Source organism: Oryza glaberrima, chromosome 2 (assembly GCF_000147395.1).
Source record: "Oryza glaberrima chromosome 2, OglaRS2, whole genome shotgun sequence".
Lineage (NCBI taxonomy): Eukaryota > Viridiplantae > Streptophyta > Magnoliopsida > Poales > Poaceae > Oryza > Oryza glaberrima.
The window spans coordinates 10,616,250-10,631,146 of NC_068327.1; the positions used below are offsets into that span (position 1 = coordinate 10,616,250).

At 40.7% G+C, this 14,897-nt stretch overlaps 1 pseudogene; it reads right to left on the reverse strand.

Annotated features, from left to right (window-relative positions):
* Positions 1 to 3,925: 3,925 nt before the first annotated feature.
* On the reverse strand, positions 3,926 to 9,571 carry LOC127764215 (ABC transporter C family member 3-like; annotated as a pseudogene).
* Positions 9,572 to 14,897: the final 5,326 nt, after the last annotated feature.

The window sequence follows — 14,897 nt, forward strand, 5'->3', positions numbered from 1 at the left end:
AAATCTATAGCCTCTGTCGGCTATTTTTTTTTCATCCTCTGCGAACCGTCTCACCGGAAGGAAGCTCAGCGCCATGCTCACCGGAAAGAAGCAGTCGTGCTGTCCGGTGCCTCCTGCACCCTAGTGTTAGGGATTTGGGCTCTAGAGGATGGGGAATTTGAGGGAAAGAGAGACGAGAGGAGGGAGTTATTTAATTTTTTGCTATGTCATCCGTCGAAGTGCCATGTGAGATAACTCTCGAACAAAACTGGCTATAAATAGGAATGAGGGGGTTGTGTGTCCGAACTGAATAGTTATGGCGAAAATGCTCAAGATCTGTCGACTGGGGGAGGGGGGAAATCGGTCACTCCCCCTCCCCCATGCGCGCGTCCCGCTGGGCCCACCCACTTGTCCCTCCACTTGTTTCACAAAAGATGTTTCACCTAGTGTACTTATAATGTTTCACTATGTATAGATCTAATGTTGCAGTGAATTAAAATATTCTTTTGCAACAAATCACCCACATATTTTAGAAACCCTTTATTAAGGGAATTCGTTTCATTTTTTTGTTCCACCCAAAATATTTCATCTAGTGTACTCATAATGTTTTACTATGTATAGATACAATGTTGCAGTGAACTGAAACATTCTTTTACAACAAATCACCCACATATTTTGGAAACCCTCTATTAAGGGAATTCGTTTCATTTTTTGTTCCACAAAAAATGTTTCGCCTTATATAATGTTTCACTATGTATGGATCAAATATTGCAGTTAACTGAAACATTCTTTCGCTATTTGCTGAAACTTGTTTTTATATAAGGCGAAACAACGCCCGATTTAAACGATTGAAACATTTTCGATCTACTTAGTGAAACAATTCCGATATACCTGGTGGAACATCGTGCAACATTTAAAAAATATCAATAATAAGCTAAACTTTTTTCGTCGGAATATATCCATGGGTGATTTTGTTTTGAAGATTTAATTGCAACAAACTTAATAGTGCAATCGGATCATGATTTGGATAAATAATTTTAAAGAAAAATTAGTTTAAAGTGGTTTTGCACATATGGGTGGCGCTGACGTCAGCGCCCGCTTTTTGGAGATTTGGATCGGGTGACCGATCCCTAGTCATCCCCTAGTTACGGGGTGTGACTTGTTTGGAATTAGAGTTGAGGAGGCTAAATCATACTTCCGTGATAGTTGGAGGGAGGGGGGGGGGGGGGGGGGGTCAATCGGACTTGAGCGTTATTTCTTTATGCTTACCTCTCTGTTGATATTCAAATTTCGATGGATTTAAGTATGAGTGTATTCTTCAACCGTTTTTGTTATAGACGTCGAATTATTTTTTTAGCCTGATTAGTCGAATTTATGGCTGGTTGATCTACATCAAGATTTTTCTTTTGCAGGGAAAATAGACTTTATTAAATCACACGGGACCTATTACAATCGTTTTCGATAAATTATGAGTTCTCAATATTTCAAAAGCCCATCTCAGCACAAATCTTGACAAACAAAGCTAGAAGGGACTATTACTCAGATTTGAGTGGGTTTGAGTACAATTCTGCTTTGCAGTTATCGAAAGGGACAATTGCTTATTTGACTCTATTTTAGAGTCTAAATATCAATTTGGCCCTGCTTCTTTTAATTTTTAATTTGCTTATTTGACTCTGCATTTGTAAAACGAAGTTACCGTTTCGTCCTATGTCCATTTCGCTGTTAGGATTTCATTTAGAAAAAAAAGAAACAAAAATTCAAATCATATTCAAACTGACCAAAAATACGCTTGAGGACTCTACCCTATCCATTCAATCCCTAAATTTTATTACTACTTCAGAAACAGGCACATGATTTATGCAATTTGCTACACTGATTGTTTTTGAAAGATCTAACCTAACAGAAATTATTAGGACAAGCTATATGCGAGATATATTGATGGAATGATGGGTCATAAACCGGAGAACTTAATTACTGAACTTTGGAAGCCATAGTCAACGTGGGCCCATATTTGAAGTGACTTTAAAAAGGAGACAACAGTGCATTACCCCAGTTAATTTATTTTGGAAAAAATACAAATTATCACCCGAACTATCGCGCCTGTCCGAATTACCCCCATGAACCACAAAACCGGACATTCTTCACCCCCAACTATGCAAACCGGACGAATTACCCTCCTCGAACCAATTCAGAGCGGTTTTGTCCAATGTGGCGCACATGTGGCAATCCGGTCAGCCTTCTTGTAATAAAAAATTGTGGGACCCACCTGTCATACTCTTCTTCCCCCCTCTCTCTTTATTCTCTCTCTCTCGCTCTTTTCTTTCTCGCCGCTCACGCAGCGCGCACGTGAGGACGGTCGGCGAGGACGGTGCGGGGACGGGCGGTCGGCGACGGAGGAGGCATCGAGCGCGGCGGCGACAAGGCGAGGCAGCGGCGGAGGCAGCGAGCGCGGGGAGGCAAGCGGCGGGGTAGGGCAGTGGAGGAGGCGAGCGGCGGCGGGAGCTCGCGCTGCTCAAGGCGAGGCGAGGCGGTGGTGGAGGCAGCGAGCGCGGGGAGGCTAGCGGCGGGGCAGGGTGATGGGGCTGGGCAGTGGAGGAGGCGAAAGGCGGCGGGAGCTCGCGCTGCTCGAGGCGAGGTGGCGGTGGAGGAGGAGGCGAGTGGCGGCGGGGTGCGGCGGAGGAGGCAGCGGCAGCGGTGGAGGCAGCGAGCGCGGAGATGGGACCAATCGCGTCGCCTGTCGTCGTCGCTCGCGCCGCGCGCCGTCGCCATCTCCCCTCGAGCCCCGCCAGCGCCGCGCGCCGTCGTCCGTCGCCCGTCGCCGCCGTCACCTCGAGCCCCGTCCGCGCGCCGTCACCCCGCGCCGCCTCGCCTCCTCCGCCGCCACGCTCGCCTCCTCTGCCGTACCCCGCCTCCGCCGCCTCGCCTCGCCTTGAGCAGTGCGAGCTCCCGCCGTCGCTCGCCTCATCCACTGCCCTGCCCCGCCGCCCTGCCACCTAGTCCCCACGCGCCGCCGGCCACCGCGCGCCCACGACGAGGAGGAGGAGCCCGCGGTGGCGGCGGTGTTCCACCGCGCGGAGGAGGAGCCCGCTGCCCGCTGCGTGTCCCCGTGCGCCCGGTCGGCCTCCGCCTCCGTCGCCTCCGTCTCCGTGTCGACGTCCGTGCCATCCTCGCCGACCGTTCGTCCCTGCGCCGTCCTCGCCATGCGTGTTGTGCGAGCCGCGAGAGAGAAAAGAGCGAGAGAGAGAGAGAATAGAGAGAGAGAGAGGAAGAAGAGTATGGCAGGCGGGTCCTGCATTTTTTAATTAAAAAAACACTAATTGGATTGCCACGTGTGCGCCACGTTGGACAAAACCTCTCTGAATTGGTTCGAGAGGGGTAATTCGTCCGGTTTGCATAGTTGGGGGTGAAGAATGTCCGTTTTTATGGTTCATGGGGTAATTTGGACGACCGCAATAGTTCGGGGGATAGGGGGTGGGGGGTTATTCGTACTTTTTCCATTTATTTTTAACGGCAGTCTTTTGTCTATTTGGCACCTTGTTAGGATCGTTCAAAAACTTGTCACGTCACAATTCGAGATTTCGATAGCAAAGGACACATGTACGTTTTTTTAGAAGCCTTATAAAAAATTGTTATAAATAACACAATAAGATGGTGAATATATTAGTAGTAGCATTTTTGTCTATGGTGAACTTCTGGAGTAGTGCTTTCTGAAAGATAAACACATTTGCAAACACATCATCGCCTATGCGTCAGCATTGCAATTTTCTTAGTCAGTACACACGTAAATGCAAACCAATGAGCAAATGTAATAATGTATGAATGTTCCATTGCACATTCCGAATACACAACTGATCATGTTGCAACAAGTTACCAAGAAAGAATATTTAAATTTAAGCCAAAAATTTAGTTTCGGTGATATATTTGGCTCCTCTTTCATCTACATAGTTTAATACTCTGATCCCTTGGTGTATTCTGATACAAGTTTCGAAAATAACGATGAATTGTCTTCCAGAAGTTTTGCTGGCGAGTCATCCTCTGCGATTTTACCTGTTTACAACAACATGGAATTAAAACGGGAGAACCAAGCTATTAACCGTTGGCTACTAATTAAACAAGGCACATGACTAACCATTGTCCAGAAGAATGACCTTCTCACTATCAAGAACAGATGCGATCCTATGTGCTATTGTAATCACTGTGCATTCGAAAAATTGTTGCTTCAGGGTTTTCTGAATTAAATTGTCAGTTATTGGATCCACTGAAGAAGTTGCTTCATCCAAAACCAAGATCTTTCGCTTCTTTAGAATTACCCTTCCCAAACAAACAAGCTGGCGCTGACCTGCACTCCAGTTGTTGCCATTTTCTGTAACTATATTTCATATTAAAATATCAGTTATGACTTATGAGTTTGACACTGTGGAGCAATGCATTATAGCTTTCTGATATAGATATAAAACCTGCAGAGTCAAGCTTGAGCTCATTCTTTCTAACTTCATCGCCAAGATGACAAGAGTTCAATGCCTGGATAACACAACAAATATAAGTTATGCATTAGTTTGACAGGTGCACATTGAAGAATTAAAATGTCAGTAAATTAAAATTAAAATACCTCCCAAATTTGCTCATCGCTGTACTCCTCCAAAGGGTCAATGTTATTTCGTAGGGTCCCCTCAAACATCACAGGATCTTGTGGAATGATACTCAATCTTGTCCGTAGGTCATGTAGTCCAATGGTGCAGATGTCAAGGCCGTCTATCAACACTTGCCCAATAGATGGCTCGACAATACGGAATAGCGCTTGAATCAAGGTTGACTTGCCACTGCCAGTTCTTCCAACGATGCCGGTCTTCAACCCTCCGGGTAAAGTGCAAGTAAGGCCTTACAAAACAAAAGGCAATTGTGTTGCATACCTTACCTGCATCACATACAAAGCACTTAGAGGAAAAAAATAACACTTCACCAGAAATTTCTGCATTAGGTGTTGTATGTTTTCCATGTTAAGAAAGAAGATATAGTGTTGTGAGGGTATTTCCACAGTGGTATGCTGGAAGTCGTACAAAATAGTATATTATGAAAGAGGATTGCAACTCTACAGTACTAGAAAAAAAATCTGCATGCCAATTTTTGTGGAATAACTTCGATATAAAATTAATTTAATAACACACTGTTTTTCTCAGAAAATATTATGAATAGAAATGTTGAGAGTTCTAATCAATAATTGATATGACTCCGACATTGTTAGAAGTGAACTTATATAACAACGTAGAGTTCAAGAGACAAACATGGAGGTTGGGAAGCTCAATTTCACCATTTGTCGGCCACTGGCAGTTTGGTCTACTTTTTGATATTGTAAGGAGTTGTTCAGAAGGAATAAACATGTATTGAAAAATTCTTTCAACGGATATCATTCTATTTTCCAAACTACAGAGCACTGCAATAGCCCACCCTTGCAACATGTTCAGACTTAATCCATAAGTGACTGCAAGACCAGCTGTCTCTGTGAGAAGACAATAAAAATAAAAATAATAGTTAGCAAGGATGGTAATACACATAAAGAACTAATTTGATCGGACCAATCAAATTAAAGCCCACTGTACTTACTTGGGTCAATTAGAGCAGCTGGCAAGGTGACCAGAAGTACCAAGGCAAATGCGAAGATAAAGGATGAAAGAATGTCCAAGCGAAAGCACAACCATTCCATTGAAGCAGCATTATATAAACTTGGTCTAGATAAATTATCCATGAAATGACTGACATAATTGATAAACTGTCTTTCCTTGCCAAAGCATCTAATAATATTTGATCCAGCTACTGATTCAGCAAAATGTTGCATCAGCGGAGCTCTGCAAACTCCAGTCAACCTCTGCAACTCCCTAGCACCATCTATGTAATATTGCTGAAGGGAAGGAATTATGGTGATTAAAAATAAAAACAAAACATGAGTCGTATTGAAACCAATAATGCCATAGGACATAGTTATAATTTTGAAATATGATTACAATTATTATTGGTTAATAGCATATTTTAAGACTAAAAGTTTGATTGTTCAGAAGAACATCGGAAATGCACAAGTTCTCCTATATGCAGTAGCATCAACCTAGAAATTTTATTGGGAACATTTTTGCCAAGAAAAGAATCACATCATATATGTACCTCATGTTTTTATTATGTATTATATTTAATTGCTTTGCCATGCCTTTAAATTTCAAATTAAATCTGTGAAAAGAAAAAAACACTGATTTTCAATTTTCAATTGAATCTGTGAAAAATTGTCAATAATTTCATGAATTATTGTATTTTTCCTTCCACATACTTAAAAATTATAAACTGGAACCAAAAAATGGCATCCAACATAAAATATATAATAAAAAGAATACCTGATACCACAAAGATGCTGCAATAATTGGGACAAAAATTACGAAGACTGGCCATGCTACCCGTGACATTAAAATAATTGTTCCAAGAAGTTCGGTAACAGGAAATAGAACATATCCCATCAGGTCAAAAATGCTGGTGTCCACTGTGCTTTGATCACTAGAAGCCTACAATTTTGTTTCAACTTTCATGATTAATTGAATATGAATAAAAATTCTAATGGTATTCCAAGGAGATAACTTCAATTTTCTCATTAAAATAAAGATGGTGAAGGTAAATTACTTACTCTGTTCAAGATTCGACCGCTAGGAGTGGAGTCAAAGAAAGACATTGAAGCCTGGAATATGCATCGATGCATCTTATCAAATAGCATCATTGTAGTCTTACATCTAGCCATGACAAGAAGATGGGATCTTATGAAAATGAATAACGAGCTCACAAAAGCTAACGCAACATATACAAGTACCATTTTCAAGCTATTGACTGGAGGATTCACATCTTTGGATATTGGAGCAGCCCAAGCCATCCAAAAATTGCTTCCAATTTGAAGAACTTGAAAAATTATCTGAGCGAGCAAAATAAGCGGCACAAGTGCTCCACCATATTCCATTGTAATATATTTCCAATAGACAGAAATCCCAACCCGCCCTTTCTCCCTTTCTTCTTCTTGTACCAACTGACCATTTTGAACAATCCCTTCTGCTCCTTCATTTTCATCCTTTTGCTTATCTTGTCTGAAAAGCATACTTCCACTGTCACCAGGAATAAGACTACTTTCGGGATTGCCACTTGAGTGTTCTAAACTTTCTAGAGTAGAAATGGCATCCTTATGGGAAAATACAAATTTTGTAAACTCTTCTCCAGAATTAAGTATTTCAGCGTAATTCCCAACTTGTATTATTTGTCCATCTTTCATGACCTGGAACAACGAAATGAATTGACAAGGTAAAACGATTGTTGCGAGTAGAATAAATAAGTAGATTTGATAGTTGTTGGAAGCTCACCATGATAGCATCGGCTGATGGCAAAAATTCGACATGGTGGGTAACATACACTACAGTTTTTGAAGCTAAGAGTCCAAGCAAGCACTCTTGAAAAATACAAGGTCGTGTTGAATAACTTTCATACGGTAGATATACTCTTGAACCCTAAATATTGTTCAAGAACAGGCTACCTAAAAACTGTTTAGCTGAAACATACAAAAGATCTGATTAAGACATTAGGTTTCTGTCCACACAATAAACTATGCAGAGAGATAAACTGCTATTACTGATTTTGGAAGTTGGGAAATGAAAAATCAAACAAAACAAACATGTTCTATTCGTCTAAGGATTTGATAACAACACTAGCACTGACAACTGAAGAAGGTTAAAAAAAACCCCCTAAATTGACTGGGAGAAAATGGCGTTGAAATCATATGATGTAAAAATATATTTTGTAGTATTAGAAGTCTTAAGTACCAACAATAAGTTATTAGTTTAAGCATTCAGTGATGATTTACACACATAGAAATAGGATTTAAAGATTTGTTTTGAAAAATACCTTGAACAAGTGCAACCCAGTATGAGCATCAACAACACTGAAGGGATCATCAAACAGAAAGATATCTGCATCTTGATACAAAGCACGTGCAATTTGCATCCTTTGCTTTTGTCCGCCACTTAGGTTAATGCCTCTCTCTCCTATAATTGTCTGATCACCTAATGGTAATATTTCCAAGTCCTTTTTAAGACAGCATGCTTCAAGGACCTTTTCATACCTTTCCCTATGCAGTTTTGTGCCAAAAAGTATGTTATGTTCAATTGTCCCACTCTGTATCCATGGCGATTGGCTAACATAGGCAATCCTACCACATGTTTGAACATCTCCTGATAACCTCGGTATCTCACCGAGTATGCATGACAACAAACTTGATTTTCCAGATCCAACAGTTCCACAGATAGCAACCCTCATTCCTTGTTGAATACGGAAGTTCAAATTTCGGAGAGTAAGAACCTCAGAAGATGTGTTCCAAGAGAACTGACCGTTCCTCACCTCAATCGATACATCAGTTGTACCTCTTGGAAGTTTAGTTACAACATCGCTCGATAGTTCCTCGAGGTGCATAAAAGAGCATATCCTGTCAAGTGATACTTTTGTCTGGATGATCACAGAGACTGTGTCTGGGATACTATTGATTGGTCCTTGTAGCTGCCTAAACGTTGCTAGAGCAGACAATACTTTCCCTGTTTCTAATGGAATGCCTAGAAGCAAACAAGTTCCAAAGGTGACCATAGCAATAAAAGCAGGAGCTCCAAAGAAGACAAATATAAGCATAGCTGAGTGTATACATCTTTCTTTAGCCAATGCATCTCCTCCTTCCTAAACTCCATGATCTTCGACAAGAAGACCATTTCCCATCCTTGAAGCTTGAGAATGCACATGTTCCGCAGCATCTCAGACATAGCCCTCATTCTAGCATCCTTGGCATCCATCATTTTCTCTTGGTAATTTTGCTGGATCCTCCCTATAGGTAGATTTGCTAACATTGTCAAAACAGTGGCAGCAAGGGCTGCAAATGCTGCCAAACCAAGAGTGGAGTATAGGATCAGCATTGCTAGAATAACCTGCACAGGAAACAGCCAAAGCTCATGCATGGACGAATTGAAACCCGCGACACGCACCGCGTCAACGCTCACGGCATTGATGATCTCTCCACTTGAAATGCTTTCCCTGGACTGATTTGAGAGGGAGAGACCCTTTTGGTAAATGATGGCGACAAGAGCTGAGCGCACCCGCACACCAAGTTGTTGCGATCTGAAGAGCAAATGCCTTGATGAGAGGCCTTCGATGAACTGCGCAACAACAAAACTCAACACCAAAATGTAGCCTTCTTTAGCGGTCCGTGGACTTCGATTCAGGTAGTCAACAAAGTACTCAATCAGGTATGGACCAACATATGAAGAGACAGTCGGAGTAAGGTACAAACTGCAGTGAAGAGGATTAATTTCCAGGTTGTAAGAACAAGAGCTTTGACTAGCTTAATTGTTGTAACATCGGTGTACTTCCCTGAACCAGAAACTGAGATGAGCTTCGCCTCAAAGTTAGGGAGGATGCCTTGAACACTGTCATTATCATCCAAAGTTGGCACATCATCAAGATCTAGTGCTTTCCTCCTTCCAAGATCAAGTAACGGCCCCATCCAAGAAAAAGTGATAATACTAAAGAATCCAGCATCTGTGAAAGCTGATCTACTGCCTGTGGCCTTAGACGAGGAAGAAGCTGCACGGTCCAATAGTGGCTGATCCATGATAAACTAATAACTCCTGAACATAGAACAACAAACTTTAGCAAGTTACAACTGATTATTTATGAGAAAGAAAAGTATAAAAGTGTTAACGTAAAAATGATAATTTAAGTCTGTTCATGGACATTAATAGGATTACAGAAAGTATAGCTAATTTAAAGGAAACAAACATAACTGTGAGTGTTAAAGCCATATGTTGCATGAAAAACATCCGGATGAATCCGCACGATACCACAGAATTCCATTGTCACACATGGTCAAGATGATATCACAAATCTCCAAGTAAACAAAATCGAGACCTAGATTAGATAAATAGCATATGTAATATGTATGTAATCTAATATGTGCTAAACTTCCTAGAAGTAAAAAAAAAGAGGATGTACCGAACTTTTAAATTTAGCAATTGAGTTTTTTTTTTAAAAGTATCCGATCTCACCATGCCCATCTCAGCATTGAAGCACAGACTTAATAAAAGTAGCAAAATTAGTGCAACAGACTGAAAATGAGAATATATATTACGCATTACTCCTTGCATACCTCAAAAAGAAAGAAAAAAAAAAGCACGCACGTGGAATAGGATGGTGTTAGCCACAAATCGAAATCTGTGCGAAATTTTTGTAAATTAACCAGATACTGGCTATTCGGTGGGAGAGATGGAGGAGAAGAGAAGTTGGCGATCTCGAGCCCACCGGCAAAGAGGCGGCAGTGGCGGCGGCGATCACGGAGAGCCTATCAAATGAATGCAGCGGTGAGGGTCTTGAGCCCACCAGCGGGGCTAGCGCAACGGTGCCGAGCCGACCGAAGAGGAGCACGGACGTGCCGCTGGTGGCTGGGGCAAGCCGCCGCCGCCGCTGCCGCCACGGCCATCCGGGTGTCTGCGTGGTTTTTCTCAGTGATCAGAAGTTGGAAAGAAGCCGCGTCTCACTGAAAAATTTGATAATTTAACGCTTTTTTCCGTTGCCCAAATTAATTTAATTGACGCTTGTAAAGATCGCCGCCACGGCCATCCGGGTGTCTGCGTGGTTTTTCTCGGTGATCAGAAGTTGGAAAGAAGCCGCGTCTCACTGAAAAATTTGATAATTTAACGCTTTTTTCCGTTGCCCAAATTTTAAGGAGTGTTAAATTATCAAATATCTCCGTCTCGCTCGACTCACGTGACCAAAGGAGACAGAAATTACCTATACGTGCGGTACGTGGGTTTTTCTAATTTCTCAAAATCTTATGAAACACATTTGTTTGTTATAGATTTGGGTGGCGAGTTTATCAACGACTTAAAAGTAATTCCTATCACAATTATGAAAAAAAAAGTTGTTATAGAACTTATTTGTAAATCTGAACCCCGGTTTTCTTCACAGTTCACACGCTGTACGACCGTAGCATTATCAATGTCATGCCTAAAGGTTATTTTAAAATTGAGTAAATTTGGAGTTTATTTCAAACAAAACAATAAAAATGTTAGTTAAGTTCAAATTAGTGCGGATTACGGATTTCACATATGTAACGCTTGAAACCAATATCATAATCCCCGCTTGTTAGTAACGGTTCCCTTCTTCCCCTTACCATCTATTTTCCTCCATGTCAGTGGCAACTAACTAAATATCTTCAACGAATGTTCACTTGCTCTCGTTCTAGGGGTGGGGGTGGGTGGGCATGAGTTGCGCAGGCAGCCGCCCTCCTATTCAACCGGCGGTGATTTGGAGATTTGGTCCGGTATTTCACGAGGCTCAAAATAGTTTGTAAGGGGTAAAAAACAATATTAGAATTCGGGGATTCGTGAATTAAGAGCAAGTTTATTAGTGTAGTAAGCTACCAGCGATAGTATTTGTCCGTGTCTGATATAGCCATCAAGAGAGAAGCTCATGCGATGAACTAGCTGTTTCGCTAGCTAAATGGAAATAAACAAACATTTAATTCATGCATGCACAACCAAATTGGCATGATCAAAACTAACCACCATCCTTGTAGCTATTTGTGTTGCCTGTGCTCTAGCGTGTTAGATAGGGAGAAAAACAGAAATACATGCAAACTAGATCGTGGAGATATGTCGGAGGCCCACCAAATACGTAGGTATCACCCATATCAGCTGCAAGCGAGCAGTAGAGGCTCGTTTCTTACACTATCGCCCGGTGACAGATCTAGCGTCCGCTTTCTTCCGCTTTCTTCTCTTTCTTCTTTTCTCCCTCACCCACATAGAATTTCGCTAATGTGGAACAACGTATAGCCTACTGACTCAACCTTATTATATATACCTGCTCTAAGAAGTGTAAGTCGCCATCTTCCTCCTCATACATCGTAATTCGTTGTAAAGAAACCACCTCAACAAAAACAAACACGTGCGTTTCCATCCAAAACTCATCCCACCAGTAAAACCAGATGGATGAAACTCAAGCCTCGCAAATTTTCCTTCTAATCCCTTTGCAAAGTAAGGGTATAGCCTAGTAAAATTTAGAAGTTGAGTTAAGTAATATGGACTATTTTTTCTGAAAAATGAAATAAAATTAAGATCGTTCTCGAATCGGGTATACATGGATGAATACAAAGGAAAAGAAAAAAAAGGACCAATGTGAAGAATCAAAATAGAGATGACAAAGTCTGCAGGCATATACTTACCTAGCTTCTTCGTTATGCCTAAAAGCCTAACAAATCGATCAGAAGATCGGCCGGTCCCCTTCTCAACGCCGGCTGCTGCCTGCTATGCGCCGTGCCAAGGCCAGCCGTCTTCCACGGGGTTTCGTAGCAGAAGGGGTTCATATGTACTGCACTCCTGTATTTATGTGGGGATTTTTTTATTACAGTACAAAGTACAGATTTGTTTAGGCTAATCCAATAGAGGTAATAATCATATAGAAGGAAACCATTGAATTCGTACCCTTCTTATGTGGAGAATTAATGCCCCTTTTATTTGACACCTACAGCTACACAAGAGTATGATTAGTCAATTAATGAAATATAATCATACCTGCCATATATTGAAATCCAAATTTACAGCCGTGGGCCTATTTGGCAAGTTTAGAGAATATTGCGAGTTTATAGAAGGGAAATAGTAGTGTGGCTGCATTCGGCATGTTTGGCGATGGAGAGGACTGATAGTTTTGAGAGGAAATTAATTAATAGTAAGATTAGAATTTGATTTTTAAGTCTAGCATGTTTTGCGATGAAGAGGATGGAAAGTTTTGATGGGAAATTGATTAATACTAAGACTAGAATTTGACTTTTAAGTCCTAGTATAGCATGTTTGGTACAAGTGGTGCGAAGTGATGGAAATTACTACTCCATCCCATAATATAACAAACTAGTACCGAATAGGACACTTTATAGTATAACGAATCCGGACATGCTTCCTGTCCAGATTCGTTGCACTATGAAGTGTCCCATCCGGTCGGAGGGAGTATCTTCCTAGTTTCTCTATAAAAGTTTGGTTAGTCCCTTCGGATACAAGAATGAATATATATGTTTAGATTCATCAACATCTATATTAACGTAGATCCAATCCCACAACGGAAAAAAAGTACAATTTCCTATAAAGCGAAAAACAAAAAAAATCCGTAAAAAATAAAAAAATCCAGAAAACATCTAGAAAGGATTTATATTTGTCGTTTTAGTAGTCCATATATATCTCTTCTCTATCTCTAATCTAACTAAAAATATGTGCGGGAAGATAAAAATGGTTTAAAAAAACATGTGAGGAAAAAATATCAGAAAAAAGCACAAAAGAAAACACGCTAGGAAAAAAGGTTTTCGTAGTCCAAAAAAACACGCGAGAAAAAAATATTTCCATCGTCTGTAAAAAAGCAAAAAAAAAAAGCATACGAGGAAAAAATTGTCAGAAAAAAGGCTAAATTGATGGACGCTTGGTTGGATAGGATCATCGATTTTTTTTCCATCTCCTACACGGCTTTTGTTTCATCATCTATTCTCCTGTATTGGAGACCCTACACACCTCTGTAGTCAATTATCATACTATTTTTTGTGAAGTATAGCTACTATTCTTGATAACATATTATATGGAAATAATATTATAAAATAAACATATTTTAATTGTTATTTAGAAAAGAGTGCACAGTGGCTCTATTTTATGTAGACTTGACCATGCAAGTCAGTGTAGGATTTGATTGGTTGCAAGAATGAGATTAAAATAATATTTTAGATTATATGCATGTTGTCATATGAATAATCCAATTATTTTAGGTAAACCAAACATCGGTAAGGTTGCCATCATCGAGGTTGGGCCATTACATTTAAGATGTTCCAATTTTCTGATTTTCTGATTGTCATCAATATGGTTATGTATGAAAAAGTATATTAGCATTAGGTTTTTTCATCCGTTGCAACGCACGGGTATGTTTGCTAGTATATATAAAGAAACTCAGTCGGACGTCCATGGTAGAGTGAACTGTGGAAATCAACTAAAACAGGGGAGAAAGAAATAGAGTTGGTTTCAACTTTCAAGAAAAGAAAAGAAATAGAAAAATACACACAACAAGGGAAACACGATTTAAAAGGACTGGGAGTTTTCCTCACAAAAATAAAAGAAGAAATCGATTGGGACTTGGGGTTTAGAGTTAGCAGTGATCTCTACGATCGATCTGTTACATTGCCACCTCGCTCGTGCTCTTTCTTTAATCTGTTGCATTAACACGATTGATTCTCAAACTTTGGTTTCACGAAAGAAAAGGACTCAAATTCACATTGGGTTCTATATATAGGGATAGTTATTGAGACCGACCGGCCATTGTACCGGTCAGGCCCATGGTTCGATGGTTCACTGGTTTGACCGGTTGAATCATTGGTTCAAAGCGGTTTAATAAGGTTAAATATATAACTGATTCACTTAAACACAAGCAACATCCTAGCTTGGTGGTTGGTGCGCCATGGCTCTATACATCCCAACCTGGGTTCAACTCCCACCAAACACCTATTTTTCCTATATTTTCTCCTCCTCCTCATGCGTGCACGTGGTCTGGCAGGGTAGCGCCCACGGTTGAGCGGTCCAGTGCCGGTTTTCTGACCGGCTTTTAAGCGGTTTTCGAAAAAAACCGGGCGGCCCAACCGGTTTATACCGGGTCATTTGCACATACGGTCTTTTAACTGGACCGAACCGGCGGAGGTCATAGTTCCGGTTTTTTCGGTCCAACCGCCGGTCCGGTCCTAATAACTATATATATATATATATATATATATATATATATATAGGCCTTGTTTAGTTAATTAGTTCCCTAAAATTTTTTTTCTAAAAAACATCACATCGAATACTTAG